The sequence below is a fragment of the Sus scrofa genome, chromosome 16, assembly GCF_054392235.1.
Source record: "Sus scrofa isolate SSC_HxYL_T2T_F1_AM1 chromosome 16, Sscrofa_HxYL_maternal_Yorkshire_Landrace_v2.0, whole genome shotgun sequence".
Classification (NCBI taxonomy): Eukaryota; Metazoa; Chordata; class Mammalia; order Artiodactyla; family Suidae; genus Sus; species Sus scrofa.
This window is the reverse complement of record NC_139398.1, coordinates 53361255-53380408: the sequence shown is the minus strand read 5'-3', so window position 1 is coordinate 53380408 and position 19154 is coordinate 53361255. Positions and strand designations below refer to the sequence as shown.

General features: G+C 38.7%; 1 protein-coding gene across 8 annotated transcripts in view; it reads right to left on the bottom strand.

Moving 5' to 3' along the window:
• IPO11 (importin 11) overlaps positions 1-19154 on the bottom strand; it is an 820387-nt gene that overhangs the window by 505400 nt on the left and 295833 nt on the right. The gene's annotated exons all lie outside the window — the stretch shown is intronic.

Genomic DNA, 19154 nt, shown 5'->3' with positions numbered 1-19154 from the left:
AACACAATAATAGTGGGGGAATTTAACACCCCACTAACAGCAATGGACAGATCATCCAGACAGAAAATCAATAAGGAAACACAGGCCCTGAATGATACATTAAACCAGATGGGCTTAATAGATATTTATAGGACATTCCATCCAAAAACAACAGAATACACATTCTTCTCAAGTGCACATGGAACATTCTCTAAGATTGATCACATCCTGGGCTACAAATCCAACCTTGTTAACTTTAATAAAACTGAAATCATATCAAGCATCTCTTCTGACCACAATGCTATACAACTAGAAATCAACAAGGATAAAAACTGCAAAAAATACAAACACGTGGAGACTAAAAGACATGCTACTAAACAACCAATGGATCACTGAAGAAATCAAAGAGGAAATTTAAAAATACCTAGAAGCAAATGACAACAAATATAAAACACTCCAAAACCTATGGGATGCAACAAAAGCTGTTCTAAGAGGCAAGTTTATGGCAATACAAGCCCACCTCAGGAAACATGAAAAAGCTCAAATAAACAAGCTAACTTTACATCTAAAGCAGCTCAAGAGAGAAGAACAGACAAGACCTAAAGTTAGTAGAAGGAAAGAAATCATAAAGATCAGAGCAGAAATCAATGAAATAGAAACAAAGAAAACCAGAGAAAAGATCAATAAAATGAAAAGCTGGTTCTTTGAAAAGATCAACAAAATTGATAAACCCCTAGCCAGTCTTCTCAAGAAAAAAAGAGAGAGGACTCAAATCAATAAAATTCGAAATGAAAAAGGAGAAGTTACAATGGACATCACAGAAATACAAAGGATCACAAGAGACTACTATATGCAACTATATGCCAATAAAATGGAAAACCTAGATGAAATGGACAAATTCTTAGAAAAGTACAATCTTCCAAGACTCAACCAAGATGAAATAGAAAAGATGAATGGATCCATCACAAGAACTGAAATTGAAACCATGATTAAAAAACTTCCAACAAACAAAAGTCCAGGACCAGATGGCTTCACAGGTGAATTCTATCAAACATCTAGAGAAGAGCTAACACCTATCCTTCTGAAACTATTTTTAAAAATTACAGAGGAAGGGATACTCCCAAACTCATTCTATGAGACCACCATCACCCTGATACCAAAACCAAAGATACCACAAAAAAAGAAAACTAGGAGTTCCCGTCATAGTGCAGTGGTTAACGAATCTGACTAGGAACCATGAGGTTGCAGGTTCGATGCCTGGCCTTGCTCAGTGGGTTAAGGACCCGGTGTTGCTGTGGGCCACAGATGCGGCTCAGATCCCACGATGCTGTGGCTCTGGCATAGGCCGGCAGCTACAGCTCCAATTTGACCCCTAGCCTGGGAACCTCCATATGCCATGGGAGTGGCCCTAGAAAAGGCAAAAAGACATTAAAAAAAAAAAAAAGGAAAACTACAGGCCAATTTCACTGATGAACATTGATGCAAAAATCTTCAACAAAATACTAGCAAACCACATCCAACAATACATTAAAGGGATTGTACATCATGATCAAGTGGGATTTATCCCAGGGATGCAAGGATTCTTCAATATCCACAAATCCATCAGTGTGAAACACCACATTAACAAACTGAAGAATAAAAACCATATGATCCTCTCAATAGACACAGTAAAAGCCTTTGACAAAATCCAACACCCATTTCTGATAAAAACCCTTCAGAAACTGGGCATAGAGGGAACCTACCTCAACATAAATAATAAAGGCCATATATGACAAACCCACAGCTAACAGCATTCTCAATGGTGAAAAGCTGAAAGCATTCCTGCTGAGATTAGGAACAAGGCAAAGATGTCCGCTCTTGCCACTACTCTTCAACATATTTCTGGAAGTCCTAGCCACAGCAATCAGAGAAATAAAAGAGATAAAAGGAATCCAAATTGGAAAGGAAGAAGTAAAACTACCACTATTGGCAGATGACATGATACTATACCTAGAGAATCCTGAAGACTCTACCAGAAAACTGTTAGAGCTCATCCATGAATTTGGCAAAGTCGCAGGATACAAAAGTAATACACAGAAATCTACAGCACTTCTATACGCTAACAATGAAAGATCAGAAAGAGAAATTAGGGAAGCAATCCCATTTACTATTGCATCCAAAAGAATAAAATACCTAGGAGTAAACCCAACTAAACAGACAAAAAACCTGTACTCTGAAAACTATAAGCCACTGATGAAAGAAATCAAAGATGACACAAATAGATGGAAAGACATACCATGCTCATGGATTGGAAGAGTCAATATTATCAAAATGACTATACTACCCAAGGCGATCTACAGATTCAATGCAATCCCTATCAAATTACCAAGGACATTTTTCATAGAAGTCGAACAAAATGTTTTAAAGTTTCTTTGGAAGCACAAAAGACCCAGAATAGCCAAAGATATCCTGAAAAAGAAAAATGGAGCTGGAGGAATCAGGCTCCTGGACTTCAGACTACACTACAAAGCAACAATCATCAAAACCGCATGGTACTGGCACAAAGACAGAAATACAGATCAGTGGAAGAGGATGGAAAGCCCAGAATTAAACCCATGCACCTACAGCCAACTCATCTATGACAAAGGAGGCAAGAATACACAATGGAGAAAGGACAGCCTGTCCAATAAGTGGTGCTGGGAAAACAGGACAGCCACATGCAAGAGAATGAAATTATTACACTCCCTAACACTGTACACAAAAATAAACTCCAAATGGATTAAAGACCTAGGTATAAAACCAGATACCATAAAACTCTTAGAGGAAAACATAGGCCAAACACTCTCTGACATAAATGACAGCAACAATTCTCAGATCCACCTCTCAGAGTATTGACAATAAAAACAAAAGTAAGCAAATGGGACCTAATCAAACGTAAAAGTTTCTGCACAGCAAAGGAAACCCTAAACAATATGAAAAAACAACCCACAGAATGGGAGAAAATCTTTGCAAGTGAATCAACTGACAAGGGATTAAGCTGCAAAATTTATAAACATCTTCTGCAGCTCCATACCAAAAGAACAAAAAACCCCATCCAAAAAATCGGCAGAAGATCTAAACAGACAGTTCTCCAAAGAAGACATACAGATGGCCAAGAAACACATGAAAAGATGTTCAACATCATTCATTATAAGAGAGATGCAAATCAAAACCACTCTGAGGTACCACCTTACACCAGCCACAACGGCCAGCATCAAAAAGTCTACACACAGTAAGTGCTAGAGAGGGTGTGGAGAAAAAGGAACACTAGTACACTGTTGGTCGGATTGTAAATGGGTGCAACCACTGTGGAAAACAGTATGGAGATTCCTCATAAAACTAAAGATAGAACTACCATTTGATCCAGCAATCCCACTCCTGGGCATCTATCCAGAGAAAACCACAACTCGCAAAGACACATGTACTCTGATGTTCATTTCAGCACTATTTACAATAGCCAAGACATGTAAACAACTTAAATGTCCATCGACAGAGGAGTGGATCAAGAAGGTGTGGTACATATACACAATGGAATATTATCAGCCATTAAAATGAACAAAATACCAGCATTTTAAACAACATGGATGGACACAGACATTATCATGCTAAGTGAAGTCAGCCATACAATGAGACACCAACATCCAATGCTTTCACTGACACGTGGAATCTGAAAAAAGGACACAATGAACTTCTTTTCAGAACAGATGCTGACTCACAGACCTGAGAAAACTTATGGTCTCCGGAGGAGACAGTTTGGGGGGTGGGGGGATGTACTTGGGTTATGGGGTGGAAATCCTGTGAAACTGGATTGTTATGATCATTATATAACTACAGATGTGATAAATTCATTTGAGTAATTTAAAAAATGCTTAATAAAGAAATAGAAAGAAAGAAAGAAAGAAAGAAAGAAAGAAAGAAAGAAAGAAAGAAAGAAAGAAAGAGACATAAGACCTAAACAGACATTTCTCCAAAGAAGGCATACAGATGGCAAAAAAAAAAGGAAAGATGCTCAGTATTTCTAATTATTAGAGAAAGGCAAATCAAAACTGCAATGAGGTACTACCTCACACTAATCAGAATGGCCATCATTAATAAATCCTTCCTAAACCACAGACGTCTAGGTAATGTGTAGAATGGAGTAGGGTAACAGATACATAGCACCCAGAACAACAATAACCCTCCTCCAAGGCCACCATGCTCATGTGCAAGAGAAGAAATATCAGAATGGAATAAACATGGGAATGAATGAAGTGCCTGGGATGAAAGCACCTCCAAAGTCACAGAAGTGGTCGCCTACCATGACAGCCCCCAGCACCGCCTGACCAGGTACCCAGAAATCCCAGGCAACAAACTCACAGGAGCACCCACCCATAGCATGCTGCCCAGGTTGCACCTGACCAGGAGAAAGACAAAAATATATTCCTATCATATCTTCCTTTCCTTTGCATTTCTAGAATTTCTAGAAGCTGTGAATGCACTGGCTCACTGTTGATGTGTCATGTCATACCAGCCCTACGGTTTTGCACTGTCAAAAAATATTTCCTTGAACCCACTTCCCTCTCAAAAGTGAAAAGAGGATTCTATCCTAGAAGTCCTGATGTTTTACATCATTCACATTAGTTACGTCACTCTACACTCCTGACATTCCATTACATTCATTTACCTTCACTGACTGGTCCTTCCCTAATCAGCAGCCTGTGGCCTAAGCACACTTCTACCCTGAGAATCCTTTATAAAATAGAATAAATTTCCAGTAGGTCAGAGCGTTGTGAGCTTGAGCCTAGGCAATTTAATTTGTTCAAAACAGTACAGAGCATGAGCTTGTGATCCCTATTTTTAACAAAGTGACTGCCAAGACCACTGGTACAATATTAAAATTAATCTAAATGTATTACCTATAAAGTTCCAGAACACATTCTGAAGTCAACCCATAAGATTTCCATACAATAACTGGTGAAGTGGCACTTCTCTCTCTCTCTCTCTCTCTCTCACACACACACACACACACACACATATACACACACATATTACCCTGCCAGCCTGTGTGTATGTTAAGTTTTACTGTTTTTCACCTCACTGATGCATGCTTAGCCCACACCAAGCAGCTATGCTTCTGAAAATGGTACTACTGTTCTGATTTTGGGGGGACAGGGAACTAGAAATGGAACAATTGTAAACTCTTAAGAACATTTGCTTGATACTTTGAACACTATCATTATGAAATATTATAAAATAGAACAAAACATCAGAGCACATGCTAAAAGTAAACAATTATAAATAATAAAAATTCCTCCCACAGGATCTAAATCACAAAGCAAGAAATTTCTATTATAAATATTTGGCAGCTTCCATTGTCTAGTTATCCTCACTGAGAAAATAACAGATACTTGCATTAGGAAACGAAAAACTAATACTAGCCTCAAATCCTTTGTCTCTTGAATATCATTTTACAGTTACAGCAGCTTGCTTTTGAAGATTTCAAGACACCACGCAAACAATTACAAGCTCCCTGTTACTGGGCTGTCAAGGGGAAAGGGGCTTTGAGAAAATAAAGCCGGTACAAGGTGACCCAGCATGCCATTGGTAGAGAAAATGAAACTCTTAAACCTGAGTGTCTATCCTTTTATTTCAGCTTTCTCACTTAGGGAAAATATGTACCTTATTTCCATATTCCTTTCAAATACACACTTCTAAGAATTTAAAACATGAAATGAAAAGCCTCTTGTCTCCAACTAAAAATCCAAGGACACACAAATAAACAAGAATAACCTAGGGACAGTGGTCTAATCATTGTTATACCCAGAGCCCCCCACCAAAATGCCTAGGAAATAATAAATATTTAGCAAATACTTTTAAAAGTAATTAATCCAATTAAACATCTACCAAAAAAGTTAGTCTTCTCCTATACAAATATATTATCAAACTGACTCAAATCCATAAATCATACACTTTTCGGTTTCAGACAGGAGGTTTTAAGGTTTCCTTCTCCTAAGAGTAGTGAAAGCTCTCTGCCTCCCCCCATCTAAAATTAGTATATCACAACAGAATAGCTTCCTAAGTTCACAATTCTTTGTTCACCTATAGAACATGGCTCCTCAGCTATGAAGTACTGAGAGATTATTTCATGTCAACTCTGTCCAAGACGCTGGATAGAAAATTTGGTCACGGAAATTGGTTCGAAAGAGCATTTAGTATGTAAAGTAAAATAGATAAGTCAGAGACTTGGTTCCTAAATTTGTTTGGATACCAGAAATTACTTTTTTAAAATAGTGTAAATATCACCAGAACACATTCAGAAGAGAACAGGTAGAACAAAGGGGATGTAAAAGAAACTGACTAAACTTTAAATCCTATGTTGTACACCAGGAACTAACATAGTGTTGTAGGTTGATTTTACTTTAAAAACAAAACAAACGCATAGAAAAAGAGATCATATTTGTGGCTACCAGAAGAGGTGGGGGAGGGGGAATTGGAAGAAAGTAGTCAAAAGGTACAAACTTCCAGTTACAAGATAAAAAAGTACACGGGATGTAGGGTGCAACAGGAGAAATACAATTAACATTGCTGCATGTTATATATGATATGAAAGTGTTAAGGGAGTAAATCTTAAATCACTAGGAAAAATTTATTGTCTGTTTCTTTAATCTTATATCCATATGAGATGATGGATGTCCACTAAACTTTTTGTGATAATCATTTCATGATGTATGAAAATCAACTCATATGCTGCACACCTTAAATTTATACATTGCTCTATGTCAACTGTGTCTCAATAAAACTGGACGGGAAAAAAAATGACTGATTTTTACATAAACCAAAAGATTATTTCCACCCCAAGCCAAAGAGAGTGGAGAACTGACTTCTGATTAAATGTTGATCTTTGACTCTCTTGGCAGGATTTTTTTTCGGGGGGGAGCCTTGATCCTCACCTCTGGGATGTATGAAGTCAATAATAACTGCTCACTGTGGTTCCCTTCACCCCTTTTCTCTAGATCAATATATAAGTCGCTTCCACCATTCCCCATGTGTCAAATCCCCTAGGATTTCTGGCACATCCTACTCATCAGTCTCTAAGGAAAACTAGGAGTCCAAGTTTCCTGAGCAGGACCACTGGACCCTTCACTCTGAAAACTTGAGGGGCAGCCTGTTTGGAAACCAGAGTACACTGCTTTCTGTTGCACAAGAGCCCTCCCCATTCTCCCAGTGCAGACATGGGCAAACGAGGGCTAAGGGCCACATGCATGCACCAGGGCTGCTCAAGACTTCTGACTCCAGGAGTGGGGCTCCTGACATTGAACCAAGAGCTTTTTGTTGCTGTTGTTAATGAATTTACTGAGATATAACTGTTCTACAACAGATTGCACACAGAGTGTAAAACTGGACAAAACTGACATATGCACAAACCCATGAAATTATCACCTCAATCACTATGGTGGGCATTTCCATCACCTCTCAAAACATCTTTGTATCCCTTTATATAAACTCTCCTCGTTTCTCTATGGCAAATACTGTTCTGCTATCCATCACTGAAGATTAGTTTGCATTTTATAGAGTTTTATATAAATGCAATCATATGGTATGTACTCATTTTTGTCTGACTTCTTTTACTCAGCATATTTATTTTGAGATCCATCCATATTGTATACATCAATAATCTATTGCTTTTGATTGTTCAATAGTATTCCACTGTATAGACATACCAATGTATTTTTCCTTTCACTTGTTAAAGAGCATGGAGGTTGTTTCCAGTTTGGGGCATTACAAACAAAGCGGGTATGAACATTCACATACAAATAACATTTAAGAGGCCAGAAAACTTTCTAGTCAGAAAAATGATCTGTCTAAAATTTTCATTCAAGAGGTCAAAGTGAACGAGCCTCCCAGGAGGCTTAGGCAGAGGCTATTGTAAGACAACAAAGTTGTTTTTATGATTTTACCTTAAGAATTTCTTTTTCAATGTCAAGTTTACATCTAGACAGGTTTTTATATCTCTTGAAGCACATAAAAAATCCTATTTTTCTCCCAGATACAGCCGTATCTCAATTCATTGCACTTGGCTTTATTCAGAGATATTGCATATTTTGTCAAATTGAAAGTGTGTGGCAAGCCTGCATCAAGTACATCGATCAGTGCAGTTTTTTCAATAACATTTTCTCACTTTGTGTCCCTGCGTCACATTTTGGTAATTCTCAAAATATTCCCAAGTTTCTCATTGTTATTATATTTGCTATGGTGATCTGTGATTGGTGATCTTAACATCACTATTGTAATTGTTTTGGGGTGCATGAACCATGCCCCATGGAAGACAGCAAACTTAATAAATGTTGTATATGCTCTGACTGCTCTACCAACTGGCCATTCCCCATCTTTCTCCCTCTCTTCAGGCCTCCCTATCCCCTGAGGCACAACAATATAGAAATTAGGCCAATTAATAACCCTAAAATGGCCTCTAAGTGCTCAGGCGAATGGAAGAATCACATCTCTCACTTCATATCAATAGCTAGAAATAATTAAGCTTAGCAAGGAAGCCATGTGGAAAGTTGAGATAGGCTGAAAGTAAGGACTCCTGTGCCAAACAGTTAGCCAAGTCGTTAAATGCAAAGGAAAAAATTCTTAAAGAAAATTACAACTGCTACTCCAAGGAGTTTTCTTGTGGCACGGGTTAGGCATCCAACATAGCCACTGCAGCAGCTCAAATCCTCAAGTCACTGCTGTGCCGCAGGTTTGATCCCTGGCGCAGCTGAAGAAAATAAAAAACAACACCCCACAACGACCAAAAATTCTGATTACACTGAACACACTAACAATAAGGATGCAAGATAGGGAGTTCCCATCATAGCGCAGCAGAAATGAATCCGACTAGGAACCATAAGCTTGTAGGTTCAATCCATGGCCTCGCTCAGTGGGTTAAGGATCTGGCGTTGTCATAAGCTGTGATGTAGGTCGAAGTCGTGGCTTGGATACTACATTGCTGTGGCTGTGCTGTAGGCCAATGGCTATAGCTCTGATTTGACCCCTAACCTAGAACCTCCACATGCCCCGGGTGCAGCCCTAAATAATAAAACAAAACAAAAAAATGATGCAAGATAGCCCTATTGCTGATATGAAGAAAGTTTTAGTGGTCTGTATAGAAAATCAAATCAAGCACAACATTCCCTTAAGCCAAGCCTAATCTAGAGCAAGACCTTAGCTCTCTTCAAATCTATGAAGGCTGAGAGAGCTGAGAGATGTGAGAAAGCTTCAGAACAAAAGCTTTAAACTAACAGAGGTTTGTTCATGAGGTTTAAGAAAAGAAGCCGTATCCATAATATAAAAGTGCCAGGTGAAGTAGCAAATGCTAATACAGAAGCTTCAGCAAATTATTCGGGATATCTAATTAAGATAATTAATGAAGGTGGCTACACTAAACAGATTTTCAATGTAGACCTAACAGCCTTATATTGGAAGAAGATTCCATCCAGGACTTTCATAGCTAGAGAGAAGTCAAAGCATGGTTTCAAAGCTTCAAAGGAGAAAGACTGACTCTCTAGTTAGGGGTTAATGAAGCTGATGACTCCAAGTGGAATCCAATGCTCAGTTACCGTTCTGAAAGTCCACTGTTGAGACCTACTCCTCTCAGGAAAAAAAATTCCTTTCAAAATATCACTGCTCATTGACAATGCACCTGGTAACCCAAGAGCTCTGACAGAGATGTACAATGAGTTTAATGCTGTTGTTTTTTTTTTTTTAAAAAAAAAAAAAAAAAAAGCTGTTTAGGGCTGCACCTGTGGCATATGGATGTTCCCAGGCTAGAGGTCAAATTAGAGCTGCAGCTGCTAGCCTGAACCACAGTCACAGCAATGTGGGATCCTCAACCCGCTGAGCAAGGGCAGGGATCAAATTCGCAACCTCATGCATAGTAGTCAGGTTGGTTATCACTGAACCACAATGGAAACTCCAAGTTTAATGTTGTTTTCATGCTGCTAACACAACATCTATTCTGCAGCCCACGGATCATGGAGCGATTTCAATTTTCAAGTCATTTAAGAAATCTATTTCACAAGGCTATAGCTGCCTTACATAGTGATTCCTCTGACGCATCTGGGCAAAGTAAATTGACAATCTTTTGGAAAGCAGTCGCCATAGTAGACGCCATCAAGAATACTTGTGATTCACTGCAAGAGGTCAAAATACCAACATTAACAGGAGTTTGGAAGAAGTTAATTCCAGCTTTCACAGATGACTGAGGGGTTCAAGACTTCAGTAGAGAAAGTCACTACAGATGTGGTGAAAACAGCAAGAGAACTGAAATTACAAGTGAAGCCTTAAGATGTGACTGCATTGCTGCCATCTCATGGTAAAACTTCCATGGATGAGGATTTGCTTCTTATGGATGAGCAAAGAAAGTGGTTTCATGAGGTGAAAACTACTCCTGGTGAAGACTGTTGAAGTGGCTACAGAAGATTTAGCATATTACCTAAGCTTGGTTGAAAAAACAGTGGAAGAGTTTAAGAGGGTTGACTCCAACTTTGAAAGAAGTTCTACTATGGGTAAAATGCTATCAAACAGCATTGCATACTACAGAGAAATTTTTCATGAAAGGAAGAGTTAGTTGTTGTGGCATACTTCTTTTGTTTTATTTATTTATTCATTCATTCATTTATTTTAGGGCTGTACCTACAGCCTATGTAAGTTCCAAGGCTAGGAGTAGAATAGGAGCTGTAACTGCTGCCCTACACCACAGCCACAACAACACAGGATCCAAGCCATGTCTGCAACATACACCACAGCTAATGGTAAATCCGGATCCTTAACCCACTGAGTGAGGCCAGGGATCAAACACACTGAGTGAGGCCAGGGACTGAACCCACATCTTCATGGATACTAGTTGGGTTCCTTTTTGCTGAGCCACAATGGGAACTCCCATTGTTTGATTTTAAGAAATTTCCACAATCAACTCAAACTTCAACAACCATCACACTTATCAGTCAGCAACTATCAACACTGAGGCAAGATCCTCCACCTGCAAAGAGGTCATAACTCACTGAGGGTTAAGATATTTAGCATTTTTTATCAATAAAGCATTTTCTAAATTAAGGTATATGCATTGCTTTTTTAGACAGAATTATATTAGATCACACTTAGCACAGTGTAAACATCACTTTTACATGGACCGGGCAACAAAAGAATCTGTGTGACTCATCTTTTTGTGATACTTACTTCATTGCAGTGGTCTGGAAACAAATCCACAATATCTCCAAGGTCATCTTGTAATTATCTTAAAAACCCATGACCCATGAGTTCATAATGTTAGAGAGAGAGAGAGAGATGGAGAGAGTGCGCGAGTGCAGAACAGTCTTCAAACCTAACTCACTAAACATCACTGGGAGTATATTCCCAACTCCTTGGCCTGAAAACTGCTAGTTAAAAGAATAAGCATTTATTCTTTTTCTTTTTTCCCTATATAAACCATATTTCATAGTAACCAAATAGTTAAATTTGATAAGGAAAATGTGGGTTATTAAGAATGGAAAGGATGGTAGAATTAGAAAGCTACCTCCTTTCCTTGCCTAACAAAATGAATTAGTCAACAATAATCAGTGGATGGAACTATTAGATGAAAGGTTGATGGGGAATTTACAAAAGAGGGATTGATCTACCACCGCCTGAACCTAGCAATCAAGGCTGGCATTACCATAGTAGGTATATCCAGATGTTATATACTCTCTGAAATTTTATAACATGAATCACAGAGCACAATCTGTAAAATATTCTTGCTCCCAAAGTTGAAACTGAATGGATGTCAAGTGATAGAGGATCAAGTTAATTGACACCACAGAAAGCAAATAGAAAAAAACTAGAAATCTAAAGGACAACTGACTTGGTTTCTTTAAAAAGTAAGTGGCAGAATAAAGAAGTGGGGAAGAGTGCTGCTGTTAACACTGAGGCAAGACCCTCTACCAGGGAAAAAACTGTGACTCATCGAAGGCTCAGATAATGATTAGCATTCTAACAATAAAGCAGTTTGTAATTAGGGTATGTACATTTTTAGGCATAATGTTATTGTGCACTTAATAAACTAGAGAATCATGTAAAGAGAACTTTTATATGCACTGAGAAACCAAAAGATTTGTATGACTCAGTTTATTGCTATATTCCCTTTATCTCAGTGGTCTGGACTCAAACCCACAATGTCTTTGAGGTATGTGTGTACTTCATTTGTTCATTCAGCCACATATTCATTCACAAGTTACTGAATGCATATTATATGCCTGGTACAGAACTACACCAGAATACGAAAGAAGTTAAATCTTTGCCTTAGTGAAGTGCTGGCATTTTTACATTTTGAAAACCAATGCAAGTTGTCCTTTGCCCATTTTAACTACCCTGCCTCCATAGTAAAAGTAAGTAAAACAATATAAACAGCAGGCTGCCAAGATTGCCAGAGACATAAGCCAATTTCCACAGAGCACCAAGAGGAAGCTTCTGCCCCTTTGTCGCCATTGTTCTTTCCATGCCAAAGCAGGGAGCTAACGAGGATAAGCAGCTACATGATTTATTACCTGCAGGGATACAGTAAGAATCAGTGGAAGGAACAACAGGGCAGCAATACTCAACAGTTCTTCTAAGCATGATGATCAGATGTTAGCTCTTTGGAGTTCCTGCTGTGGCACAGCAGAAACAAATCCAACTAGTAACCATGAGATTGCGGATTCGATCCCTGGTCTCACTCAGTGAGTTAAGGATCCGGCATTGCTGTGAGCTGTGGTGTAGGCTGCAGATTCAGCTCGGATCCTGCATTGCTATGGCTGTGGTGAGGGCTGGCAGCTGTAGCTCTGATTCGACCCCTAGACTGGGAAGCTCCACATGTCGCGGGTGCAGCCCCCAAAGGCAAAAAAAAAAAAAGTTAGCTCTTTAATACACAACTCAAAACCCCTCCCCTTAATGACCTCCTTCTTCATCTATGCTACAAACCCAACCAACCCTTCCCCCCAGATCTTTTTCCAAAATGGATCTAGCTAGACTACACACAGCACCACCTCTAATTACTTTTGACTGCCTTTTAATGTAGTTTCACCCCTCAGTATAAATCCATCTGTAAAGTAGGAGGAACATTTCTAGGCCAACAGAAGTAAGACACATTCAGCTATACCCTCTGCTCTATGTGAGCATACTATACTTTTAATCACTTCATTATTGGGGTTAAAAAATGCAGACCATTATACCTACTTTCTCTCTTTGCTTATTTTTTCATATATAAGATCCTGGTATCCATATCAATATCCCCGAACCAACTAACTTTACACTTTCTATTTCTACTAATTAGCCCTGATACCTTCCCTCTTTCCTTTCAATATAACAGCTTTTCTTTTCATGAACACCATCTACTTAAAAGAGAAAGATATTTGAATCTCAGAATATTTATTCCCCTATTTAACACGTAAGATGCACATTTTTCTAATATTTTTGCACATATTTTCTAGGTACAGCTGATGCCTAATTAGGCAAGCTAAGATAGTAATAGAAATACGAGTAACCTTGAAAGATATCTCTGTCTGATCTAGTGAGTATTGTGAAATATTTGTTCTGAAACAGGATCAGTCCATTTATTTTCTAACCTTATTTTTTTCAACTGATGTCAAATGAGTTTTCAATCCACAGCATATACTAAATGGGGTTGGGGTTCATAGATAAAGTGACAGAAGCATTATATGTATTTTATATATGTACATATATAGTTTTTAACATGTCCTGAGCTAATCCACAAAACAAAAGGGATAGTATTTGCTTAGCCTGTGAGACAAGCTACCTTGTAGATTACAGTTTGCTACCAGCAAATGCTAAGCATTATGCATATACCTATATATATAGCACCCATAGGGATTATCAGTCCATTTATAAATGGACCAATGACACCAGAGTGCAAGAAATGTCATATTTCTTTTTTTTTAAAGAAACTAAACCCAATTCAAGCTCCAACTGGCCAAGGTTGACAAAAAGAACAAGATCAATCAGATGTCAGTAATGCCTTACAAGAAGGGACCAAAAATTTTAAAACAGAAAACCGCTAGTGTTTTTAAAGTCTAAAAAACTGAAAAGACCCTGGGTTCCTTTGTTCGACTCAAAGGCTGTCCATTTCTAGTGTCCATGTTTGCCCATGTACCGTTACAATTCGTATTCTGCCTTCTCTGGTGGTAAGTGGAGTGGAGAGTACATTCTGGTGGAATTAGATCCCATCAATTTCTAAACTACCACTGCCTTCCTATACCAATCTCAAGGAATTTAACTGCTTGTCTCCAGGAAATGAATCACTGTTCCCGAACCTTCAATATAAAATTTCCTATCAATAAACCCTCGTAGACAATTTAAGCAGATGAACATGGTGATATTCCACCTTTGAAATAAAAAAGGCTTCTCTTGGAGTTGTTGAGAAGGGAAGAAAAATCGTAATGTAAATAATGTTTCAAATTATACTGGTCAGGGTAACACTCGTTAGAGAAACTGACACCCTCCCCCTACTGCTCCACCAATATTCATCACTTAATGCAGTGGAAAAAAATTCATTTATTTTCTTGGTGTGCAAAGTGCTCTGTTTCACATAGTCATTCAGGGACCTAGGCTGACAGAAGGGCAGCCATTTTCAACTTATACATCCCAGGTTGCTCCGGACATCCACACCCAACAAGCAGAAGGGGGAAGTCAACACAGGGGAGGTGCTCTGCTTCCTATCCACCTTGGTTCAACAGTGAGACCCATTAATTCTTAAAATCTAGCAGTAGTATCAAGCCACGGAGCCTCACCTAAGAGCAAGAGCACAAATAAATTCTTTATGATGAAAAGGAAAGTATATATTTTCATTAATAATTAGACATTTCTACTACTAAATCATAGATAATCCAGAATTAAAAATTATGCACTTAATTGCTCTTCTTATCTGTTAATAGGAACATCTAAAGGGCCAATAATTGGGGAAAAGGTAAAGAGGAAAATCAGAAAATCAACTGGATCAGGATTCTCTTGCATAATGTAGAGTGATAGATAAGGAACAAGATAGAAATTTATAGAACAATAAAGCTGTAAAGAAGCATAAATGGAGACTGCCTGGCTCGTCTTATTTTACAACAAAGAAATTAGAGTCCAATAAGGTTAAGTTAGATCCCCTAAGCCACAAAATTCATTAATCACAGGGGAAAAAAAGAAATCAGATCCCTTGAGCCTTTGTCAGGTGCTTTTTCTACTGAGATTCAATTTTTCCAGTTTTTAGCTTTGTTTTTAACCAAAAGACACAGACCCAATTCTTTCCAGTTAGAACTTTGAGACTTCAGAATTGTCCCTAGGGAGGAAAGCTGGAGAGGAAGAGACTTTCACGCTCTTCCCAAATAATGGCCATAAGCACTTGCTGACTTCCTCACATACCTGTGATCAGGGAATAACTCCACGGTCCAAATGCCACCAGTCACCAGCAAGGCCTCTTGATTTTTCGCACTTTGTTTCCATCTTGAACCACATACATTTAATTTTGGCAAGTCAGTTGTTTCATTTTTGGCAGCATTCGTACCAAAAACTGTAAATTTACTGCCAACAGGAACTACAGTTAAAGTCACTGATGATTCACAGAAAAAAAAAATTGAACTTTTTATCTAAGGATGATTCTGCTTCAGCATTGAATCGTGTTTTCCAGAGTGGTTTTCATTCTATTTAGAGTGGTATAATGGTCCCCCTAAGTTCATTGGCTCCTGTTATTTATTCCTCACCTGAAATTACTATCTCAGTTTCTGATGCTAAAACGTGTTGCTATGGAAATGATTACTGTTGTGTCAAAAGACAATAGGATAATGGCTTCATGGACAGTCTCAGTAGCAGGAACTGATAAAAATCTCAGTAACAAAGACACAACTTTCATACTGAAACTGCTAGTAAAATGTGTTGGCAAAAGGGAAGATGGGAATGAGAGGAAATAAAATGTCAGTTGAATAAGTCTGCAGTTTCTTAAGGAAAACCTTTGTTAATCCAGTTGGAAAAGCAGAAGTGTTATGCGTTCATGATCCCTCCACAGCACTCCAGAAATTGCTGGAGCGAGGGATAATCTCACAGAATTTACCTGTCAGAACCTCTCTGTTTTAGTGAAAGGCAACCTGCAGCTCTTTTTATGCACCTTCTCTTTACAGGAGGAGAGGCCAAGACCGAAAGAGAGCCAGGGAGACTTACAAAAATGACATCAAAAAGGAAATTTGGATGGAATTTTCGTATTGATTGCGGATTTCAGCAAAGGTCACAAAGTCGCAACGCAACAGGTATTCTGTACAGTCCACATTCTAGAGCGCTACCAGCCACATCCCATGGCACTCACTAGTGACTGCAGCCAACATCATCCCTCCATTTCCACTGTATAGTGGTTCTCAAACACAGCTGCACATAAAAATAAACTAGATGACTTTTCAAAAATACCCATACCCAAGCCCACCCAATCAAGTCAGAATCTCTGTGGCTGGGTCCAGACAGTAATATTTTTTAGACTTCCCAGGTGATTCTAATATGGAGCCAGCTTAGCAAACCACTGATCCACAGAATAGAAGACTAGAATCATTGGGGTAGTACAACAAGGGCTTGGGGTGAATGCTCTAGCTTTCCTCTGACTTTCTGAGTGCAGGTCAGAGAACTCTGCATTGAAGATGTCTCTGGCTATGCTTCCCAAAGCACCCACTCACCTACCGCAAAGGGAACCAGCTTGCGACATAAGCCACACAGCCATCATGGACACTAGAAAGGACCACAACAGCAACGGTGACATCAAAAGACTTTGGCTCTTTTCTGAGATCACTCTCATCCTGTCCAGCCCAGGAGGAGCTAAAAGCAGAAAAGAAAGGAAGGAGAGAAAGGTGGTGCCCCCTTCACCACCAATACAAATACCTCAAGCTGAGGTCTGGCTGGCTGTGGGTCAAGGAGGAAGATATGAAATGAAATTCAATGTGAGACTTGAGTTTCAACAAAGACCAGATAACACTGGATTTTTGATATCTGAAAACATACCAAATCTGCAAAGATGTTGTAAAAGGATACAAAAGAGAGGGTGACTCAAAAGAGGGTGCCTGAAAAAAAGTGAAAGGAAAAAAATTAATCACTTTCTATTTGAATCCCATGGAGTTGACATGTTTGATAAACCACTTTCAATCTATGGCTATACTTCCTGCATGGATTAATTACATCACAACTTGAGTACACAAGAAAGGAATGAATTGGATAAACTCCCATAGTCCCTCTCAGTGATTCTCTCACGGGTAAGATGCCAAAGAATTAAAAAGTAAAAAGGAGGAAATTTCAAAAGGAAATATAACACTCCTTCATTTTCTAGACCTAACCAAAGAAAGGAGTTGTTCCATCTGCAGTGCCTCAGATGTGGCCCAGAGACGAGGGGGATCCCCTTGGGATGATCTTACTCTTCTTTTGAAATATACGGATCAGAAGCAGCATCTGGGAGTCACCTACTGAAACTCCTAGAGTGACTGGGAGCCTGATCACCAGACTGGAAGCTAGACTTTCAACTCAGCCACTGAAACCTGAAGCTAACAGAGAGCTAAAAGTCCATTCTGAAAGGACCACTCCACAGCTATGAATACTTGGGCTTGCTGTTACTCAACCTTGCTTTATCGTCATCATAAGTCATTCTCTTATTCACTTTCTGGCTATAATTTACTCATGGGTGAGAGAGGAATGAAAAGTCATGGAGACCTATACCCAACTACAAAAGTGTAGGCTATGGGACAGCTCCCTGGACAAAAATACTGACTCTAAGTAGTTGACTGAGCTGTCCTCAGGAAGCCCATTTTGGCAAATGCCTAAGTGATGGCTTAATTGATGGCACAAACTCACACATTGCTTCATACAGATCAAATAATAAAAAGAAGAAAAGAAAAATCTCTTTCCACAATCAGGTCCAAAGACTACTGGATGTTGACTGAGAGGTATCCCATCAGCATGCCCTTTGTATTCTTTCCAATCAACCAGTTGGAATTCCTTTCATAGACACTAACAGATAAAACACCAAAAGGATGGACATCATCTCTTAGAAGGACCAAGATAAACTTCACATTTCTTAATACTGATTCTATTCCCTTAGTATAATGTTAAATAAATCTACATATTGGATAGATGGGTGAATTAATGAATTGATGATCAAACAAATAAACAGAAAACAAACCCAGAGCAATCCTGTGTTGAGGGTGGGGCTGGGAGGGAGGTGCTCAAGGGAAGTTAAAAAAAAAAAAAAAAAAAAAGGAAAAAGATACCACAGGAGATAGCAATCTAGAAACAAAATTCACATCATGATTTTTCCCAGAACTGTACTATCAATAAGTAATGAAGCTGTTACGTTTCATCCTTTCATCATGAGTAAATTTCAACAGTCTCTTTGCTTAATGACTCAAAGTTTTAATACCCCTGATTTGGCCTTAAAAGCTGACTTAGCCTTGGTCCTCCCATTTTAAACTGTCAGACTGTTTTTTTGTTTTGTTTTGTTTTGGTTTTTTTTTTTTTTTTTTTCACTTTTTCAGGGCTGCACCCTTGGCATATGGAAGTTCCCAGGCTAGGGGTTGAATCGGAGCTGCAGCTGCCAGTCTACACCACAGCCACACCAACTTGGGATCCAAGCCATGTCTGTGACCTGCACCATAGAACACAGCAACACTGGATCCTTAATTCACTGAGCAAGGCCAGGGATCAAGCCCACATCCTCATGGATACTAGTTGGATTCATTTCCGCTGCACCACAATGGGAACTCAAACTCAGACTATTTTTTTGCCTCAACCCACAAATGGAAAATTGCAAAGTTTCAATATTTGTACCAGACATGAATAACTTTATACATAATGAAATTTCAACTAAGCAATTTCTCTCAACTCAAAAATTTCTCACAAATTGGGCATATCCTACAAATCCACACTTGATCAAGTTAATGTTGGATCACCTTGGATAGTCGGGCCTACGCACTTGAGAGTTTTGACAATGCTGAATGCTGAATTTGTGATTTTTAAACAGGAGTTCTGGTTATTTTAAGCTATTCCCGTCTCCCTGACAGCACTGTAATGAAAGAACCTTGGAGGGTTTTTTCCCTCTTATAAGTATTTCTAGCAAAAAAAAATAAAAAATACTGTTCATTTTATTTGTAGAAATTTTCCAT